This window comes from Musa acuminata, chromosome BXJ1-9 (genome assembly GCF_036884655.1).
Source record: "Musa acuminata AAA Group cultivar baxijiao chromosome BXJ1-9, Cavendish_Baxijiao_AAA, whole genome shotgun sequence".
NCBI classification, from domain to species: domain Eukaryota; kingdom Viridiplantae; phylum Streptophyta; class Magnoliopsida; order Zingiberales; family Musaceae; genus Musa; species Musa acuminata.
The window spans coordinates 39,248,696-39,257,050 of record NC_088335.1 but is presented as its reverse complement, the minus strand read 5'-3'; positions in this window follow the sequence as shown (position 1 = coordinate 39,257,050).

Here is an 8,355-nt window from a genome sequence, read left to right as displayed (position 1 = left end):
ATATGTGTGTGACCCTCTAGGCCCAATATCGAGCTGGCCGTGAGTCATACCTGTCAGAACTCCTTCTAACTCAGTGAATTATTATCTCTGTAATAATTCACTCGACTCATCGACTACGGAAGTACTAGGCCACTACGCCGTAGTCCCCAGACGATACAGGGGAATCCAATCCATTGGACCTGTCTGTCCTCAGTTACCATGTACCTATAGTCCCTCATCCATCTAATATCCCAGAGACCGTATATCGAGCATGGTGCTGTCAGACCCATACGGTTTCTACTCGAGTCTCGCTCTAATCGGATTCTCTCGGAGAACTCTTTCTCTCTCAACCCGAATGACCCTGGCCAGGGATTTGTCTGAGCAAGAACACATGGGATATTCCTCTCATGATACCGAGAGTGGATGATCCTCTATCGACACTCAATAGCCCTCGTAAGGTCGACTACCACTCCCAATGACCAGCTGTACTAGATCTGGGAACAGCCAAACCTATAAGTCTGGTATCAAAGAGTGGAGCACTCATACAGGACATCCTTGGTGTCTCAAGTCTAAGAACCAGATACACCACTAGGACTACGGAATCGTTGTCTGACAATAAGGCATCATCAACCATCCAGCATTCCGTAAGCGGATCAATCAGTGAACTCATTCTCCAATGAGCACCTGTACTGTATCCCTAGTGTCCCTACACGAGCAGCTATGAGACCAGCTGTATCCATCATATGGACGGGTATACAGCACACCAGTCTATCCGGTTATCACGATGTCCCTCTCGAGTAACCTATGACCGGGATTATTTAGGATATGTGTTTAAAGGTGAATCGATCTCATTATCGTGATCTCATCATGATCCGATTCCCATTGCACAAATCCAAGGACATCACAATATATATGCATTTATGCAATAGTTATAAAGTGATATATGCCAAAATATAATATGCAAAAAGATTCTGTATCAAGTCACACGTGCCATCACTCACGTGATTGGCTTGCTGGGCACTTATGACTAGCAATCTCCCACTTGACCTAAAGCCAATCACCTATGTGTCTGATCCCCATCAGACCCCTGTGACGCTCAAAGACAATCTGAGACAATGGCTTTGTAAGTGGATCTGCAATGTTATCTTCGGATGGAACTCTTTCCACTGCTACATCTCCTCGGGTCACGATCTCTCTGATAAGGTGGAACCTCCTTAGAACATGCTTAGATTTCTGATGAGACCTAGGTTCCTTCGCTTGAGCAATTGCCCCGTTGTTGTCGCAATATAGGGAAATCGGCTCCTCACTATCCGGCACGACTCCCAAATCTGTGATGAACTTCTTCAACCAGACTCCCTCCTTTGCTGCATCTGATGCAGCAATGTACTCCGCCTCTGTGGTCGAGTCAGCAGTGGTATCTTGCTTGGAACTCTTCCAGCACACTGCTCCTCCATTCAAGGTGTACACATATCCTGAATTCGACTTGCTATCATCGACATCAGACTGAAAACTTGAGTCAGTGTAGCCTTCAACCTTAAGGCTATTACCTCCATATACTAGTAAAAGATCCTTAGTCCTTCTCAAGTACTTAAGGATACACTTTACTGCTTTCCAGTGCTCCAAGCCTGGATCCGCCTGATACCTGCTCGTGACACTCAGAGCATGCGCTATATCAGGCCTAGTACATAGCATGGCATACATGATAGACCCTATTGCTGAGGCATAAGGTATCATATCCATGTTCGCCCTTTCTTCTGGAGTCTTTGGGGACATACTCGTAGAAAGCGATATCCCATGTCTCATCGGTATGAGACCTCTTTTGGAATTTTCCATGCCAAACCTTTTGACAATAGTTTCTATGTACCTGGACTGGGACAAGCCAAGCATCCTTTTGGATCTATCTCTATAGATTCTAATCCCCAAGATATAAGATGCTTCTCCTAAGTCCTTCATGGAGAAGTGTCTAGATAACCAAGCCTTTATTGTGGATAGCATTCCTATGTCATTCCCAATGATGAGGATGTCATCCACATATAACACCAAAAAGCTAATAGCGCTCCCACTTACCTTTCTGTATACACAAGGCTCATCTTCGTTCTTAACGAAGTCATAAGATCTGATTGCCTCATCAAATCTTATGTTCCAACTTCGGGAAGCTTGCTTTAGTCCATAAATGGATCTAAGCAACCTATACACCTTATCTGGGCAGTTCTTGGACACGAATCCCTCAGGTTGCATCATATACACCTCTTCCTCCAGGTTCCCGTTGAGGAATGCGGTTTTCACATCCATCTGCCAGATCTCATAATCATAGTGTGCTGCAATAGCCAATAGAATTCTGATGGATTTTAGCATTGCTACGGGTGAGAAAGTTTCGTCGTAGTCAACACCTTGCCTTTGACGATACCCCTTAGCCACTAGCCTTGCTTTATAGGTCTCTACCTTTCCATCTACTCCGATCTTTTTCTTAAAGATCCACTTGCAACCGATGGGTACAATACCTTCGGGTGCATCAACTAGGTTCCAAACCTTATTGGAGTACATAGAATCCATCTCAGAATTCATGGCTTCTTTCCACTTCCCGGAGTCTATACTCATAATAGCCTCCTCGTAGGTCTGAGGATCAATATCCTCTACATCCTCTGCTCTAATATGTCCCACATATCTCTCAGGAGGATGGGATACTCTATCAGACCTGCGTAAAGTTGAAACTTGTGTATTAGATACCTGAACAGACTCGGGCTGTAGAGTGGTGCTTGAGCTTGGTTCTCCAACCTCGCTCAATTCTATCATTCTCCCACTGTCTCCGTCAAGAATGTGTTCCTTCTCAAGGAACACTGCTCTCTTAGCTACAAAGACCTTTTGGTCCTCGAGATGATAGAAGTAATACCCACAAGTTTCCTTGGGGTATCCCACAAATTTACATCGCCCTGTCCTTGATTCTAACTTATCGGGGTTGTGTCTTTTAACATGGGCAGAGCAGCCCCAAATCTTAACTACTTTAAGATCAGGCTTCTTCCCTTTCCATATCTCATATGGTGTAGACACCACCGACTTAGTTGGAACTCTGTTCAGAAGGTAAGCTGCGGTTTCTAGGGCATATCCCCAGAATGAGATGGGTAGGTCAGCGAAACTCATCATGGACCGTACCATATCTAATAATGTACGATTTCTCCTTTCAGAGACACCATTGAGCTGAGGTGTATAAGGAGGTGTCCATTGGGATAATATCCCATGGTCCTTGAGGAAGTGAGTAAACTCTGTACTTAAGTACTCACCTCCTCGATCTGATCGAAGAGTTTTGATACTCTTTCCAGTCTGGTTCTCCACCTCATTCTTATACTCTCTGAATTTCTCAAAGGCCTCGGACTTGTACTTCATTAAGTACACATATCCATACCTTGAGAAATCATCAGTAAATGTAATGAAGTAGGAGTAACCTCCAATGGCATGAGTTGACATGGGTCCACATACATCACTATGTATGAGTTCCAACAACTCAGTGGCTCTCTCTCCAGTTCCACTAAATGGAGAGTTGGTCAGTTTTCCACGAATGCAAGGCTCACAAGTTGCATATGACACATAGTCGAATGGATCTAGATATCCATCATTTAGCAACTTTTGAATCCTTCTTTCATGGATGTGACCTAGCCTACAATGCCACAGGTATGCACTGTTCAACTCATCTCGTTTCCTTTTGGACACATTTATATTCATGATATGTGGAGTGGTGTCTAACATAAATAAACTATTATGCAATGTTCCTTTCGTGATGATCTTATCATCTAATAATATCGAACAACCATTGTTCTCAAAAACAAATTTATATCCACTAACTGTTAAACATGAAATGGAGATAATGTTTTTGATAATAGAAGGAACAAAATAACATGCATCTAATGCAATAAAAGCTCCACTAGGCAGATGTAGGGCGACCTCGCCAACAGCTAATACAGCAACTTTTGCTCCATTACCCATCTTGAGGTCCATCTCGCCTCTCTCTAGTCTCCTAGGCCTTGCCAGAACCTGCAACGAATTACATATATGATAAGCACTACCGGTATCTAATACCCATGTGTTATCATAAGAGTCTGACAAATGGAGACTGATCATGAATGTACCTGAAGCTTCATCAAGCTTTTGTTTCGCCCTTTCTGCAAGGTACTCTTTGCAGTTTCTCTTCCAGTGCCCATCTTTACCACAGTGGAAGCACTGGCCTTTGTCCTTTGTTGGGTCTTTCTTAGCAACCTTTGCTTTACCTTGTTTGCCCTTGCCCTTTCCCTTCTTAAGGGACCTTTCTGCTTTCCTTTTCTTTCTGGTCTCACTAGTGTAGAGAACTGGCTTCTCTTTCTTAATAGTACTCTCTGCCTCCCTCAACATATTGAGGAGCTCTGGGAGAGTCACCTCATGCTTGTTCATATTAAAGTTCATTATGAACTGTGAAAAGGAATCTGGTAGGGACTGAAGCACAATGTCCACACACAAGTTATCCTCTAAGACCATTCCTAGACCTGTGAGTTTCTCTATCCACTCAATCATCTTTAGGACATGGTTCTGAACCGGTGTCCCCTCAGTCATCCTAGCGCGGAAAAGGCTCTTGGATATCTCATATCGTTGAGTCCTTCCCTGTTCCTCAAACAATTTACGGACATGTAGGAGAATGGATCTGGCATCCATCTTTTCATGTTGTCTCTGTAACTCTGGAGTCATAGAGCCCAACATATAGCACTGAGCAAGAGTGGAGTCATCAATGTACTTCACGTAGCGAGCGATCTCATCCTCGCTTGCCCCTTCTTCGGGCGTAGGCATCACTGTATCAAGGACGTACACGATTTTCTCCGCTGTGAGAACAATTCTCAAGTTACGGAGCCAATCCGTATAATTTGGACCAGTGAGGCGGTTGACATCAAGTATGCCACGTAAGGGATTTGAAAGCGACATTTTCTGAAAATAAAGATGTAGCAAAAATGAATAACATGCAGATTTTGCAAGAAATAAACTATCAAGATATGGACTTCTATCTTAATATGCTCCCACTATTTTACTAACGAGTCACGCGACACCCTCAGCACGTGAAACGGAAGTCTCCGGCAGACTTCTAGTGGGGATCAGGATCCAATCAGCGTCTTAGTGTAACCTCGAGGGACTCGACCAATCACACTAAGCCTAAAAGGTAGACAACTCTTGCCGATCACAACTCCTTGTGATTCCCGTCCTGTTCGGCCTCCGAATCACCATGGCCTCGAGGGACTCGACCAACCATGATGCTCGGTTAAGTCAACACCTTCGTTACAAGATGAGTCTGATTTGATGATATACCCTCGAGGGACTCGACCAAGCATATCATGCCCTCAGGTCACCGGTGACATCTCTATGTCGTAAGCAAGATAGCGAATCGCGATATAGGTGAGTCTCGAGGGACTCGACCAACTCAACCTACACCGGGATTCGGTTCCTACTCATAACGATGGAAGGCCACGTGGGTCAATCTAATTGCCTCACGTTTACCGACTTAATATTATCGAGAGATGTTTCTATGATTTGGTCTCCTAATATGACATGTCACACATATACATATTTAATATGTATCTACATCGCATGCAAATATATATACATATCTAGTATGTGTATAAGCAATCACACCAGATGATCATGGACCACAACCTAATATGATTAGGCCCGAGCCAGTAGGCCTAATCACTCACATCAAGATCTATGTGTGCAACGGTGCATCTCCATGCCTTGTGATCGTCCATCTCGTCCTCGTTGGTTCCGTCGACATCTTGATGCATCTCCATGCATCACGATCGTCCGTCTCGTGGGTCCCGCTATGGCTTCCACGCTCCCGCTGTGCCTCCTCATGTGATTACAACTTAATCATAGGCACGCAGGCCCGACAATAAACGAGAAATATAATGGAGGTTCGCAGACCTCAATAATAATAATCACAAGTACACACATCACACGGTCCATGATCATCCGTCCACTCATCATACATCACATGTATAAATAATCATCATCATGTAGGACTACTAGATAATAATAAAAATAATAATCAACTAAACCTTTTAATTAATTAATATTTTCTGAAATCAAGGATTTATAGGGAATTTCTCAATTCCTAAGGGTATTTTCGTAATTTGGACAAAAGACAGAAACTGGAATTTCTCAAATTTCGAGGGGCAAAACTGTCTTTTGCGCAGAAAACCCTAATACCCTTTCCCCTTTTCGCTGCTGCCGCCGCCGCCACCCTGCCGGCGGCGGCCTGTGCGGTCTCGCTGGCGGCCGCCCCTGCGGGGTTTTTGCCCGTGGGAGCAGCGGCCACAGGCGCCGCTGCCCTGCGGTGCCTCAGCCCGCGCTGCTGCCCCGCGGCGCCTCTGCCCGCGGGCTCAGTGGCCGCAGGCGCTTCTACCGAGCGGGCTGCCAGCCCCGCCGGCCGCAAGCCTGCTGCAAGCAGACCGCCGGCCGGCTGCTGCAGGCACAGCGCTTGCGCATGCACCGGCGCTGTGCTGCCTGGCTGCGGCTGCGGCTGGCTGCAGGCATGCAGATCGAGGGCAGCAACTGTTGCTGCCCTTCCTCGCTTTTGCGTCAACGATTTTGACGTCAATATTCTTCCTAAACACAACACACGCAGTTCAAAAACTAATCATTCGCACGAACAACCTGGCTCTGATACCACTGTTGGGAAATCATAGGGGGGGCGACATCATATGCGCAGCGGAAGAACAAGAAAAACAAAAATCCCCGATTCCCAAAAGATGTTCATCGTCGTGCGAAGATTGGTGCGCAAAATCCGCAAAAACACAAAACTGCGTATAGAGATTGTGTTACCTAGGGAGATCGTATATCCCTGTTTCCTTACAGATCCTTAGGAGAGGGTGAAGGAGGTCAAGCGTCCTCCTCTCTAGCGGTGATCCACACAGCAGGGTTGCGACGACGCTCCTCAAAACTCCAGGCCTACTCTGAGGTGGAGAGGGAGAGGAGAATAGGAAGGGCAAGCAAAGACTCTAGCCTATGAGGCTGTGAATCCCTCCTATTTATAGAGATCCCGTGTCAAAACCCTAATGGGTCCTTTCCCTAGTGGGTATTGGATCTGCATCCAATAAGACAAGGGCTCCGTCGGATATCTCATATCCGAACCTCTACTCATCGCAATGCCTACCATATGTGTGTGACCCTCTAGGCCCAATATCGAGCTGGTCGTGAGTCATACCTGTCAGAACTCCTTCTAACTCAGTGAATTATTATCTCTGTAATAATTCACTCGACTCATCGACTACGGAAGTACTAGGCCACTACGCCGTAGTCCCCAGACGATACAGGGGAATCCAATCCATTGGACCTGTCTGTCCTCAGTTACCATGTACCTATAGTCCCTCATCCATCTAATATCCCAGAGACCGTATATCGAGCATGGTGCTGTCAGACCCATACGGTTTCTACTCGAGTCTCGCTCTAATCGGATTCTCCCGGAGAACTCTTTCTCTCTCAACCCGAATGACCCTGGCCAGGGATTTGTCTGAGCAAGAACACATGGGATATTCCTCTCATGATACCGAGAGTGGATGATCCTCTATCGACACTCAATAGCCCTCGTAAGGTCGACTACCACTCCCAATGACCAGCTGTACTAGATCTGGGAACAGCCAAACCTATAAGTCTGGTATCAAAGAGTGGAGCACTCATACAGGACATCCTTGGTGTCTCAAGTCTAAGAACCAGATACACCACTAGGACTACGGAATCGTTGTCTGACAATAAGGCATCATCAACCATCCAGCATTCCGTAAGCGGATCAATTAGTGAACTCATTCTCCAATGAGCACCTGTACTGTATCCCTAGTGTCCCTACACGAGCAGCTATGAGACCAGCTGCATCCATCATATGGACGGGTATACAGCACACCAGTCTATCCGGTTATCACGATGTCCCTCTCGAGTAACCTATGACCGGGATTATTTAGGATATGTGTTTAAAGGTGAATCGATCTCATTATCGTGATCTCATCACGATCCGATTCCCATTGCACAAATCCAAGGACATCACAATATATATGCATTTATGCAATAGTTATAAAGTGATATATGCCAAAATATAATAAGCAAAAAGATTCTGTATCAAGTCACACGTGCCATCACTCACGTGATTGGCTTGCTGGGCACTTATGACTAGCAGCCAGGCGGTGCAACCGCCTGAGCTCGGTCTTCGAGCTCTGGTAGAGCAGTGCAACCGCCCCTGACAGAGAGGTGCAACTGCCTAGGCTCAGTCCTGGAGCTCTGCTAGGCGGTGCAACCTCTCCAGTCAGGAGGTGCAACCGCCTGATCCCGGAATTCCGGGATTTGATTGTTTTGAGCTCCAAATTTGAACTGGGTTGG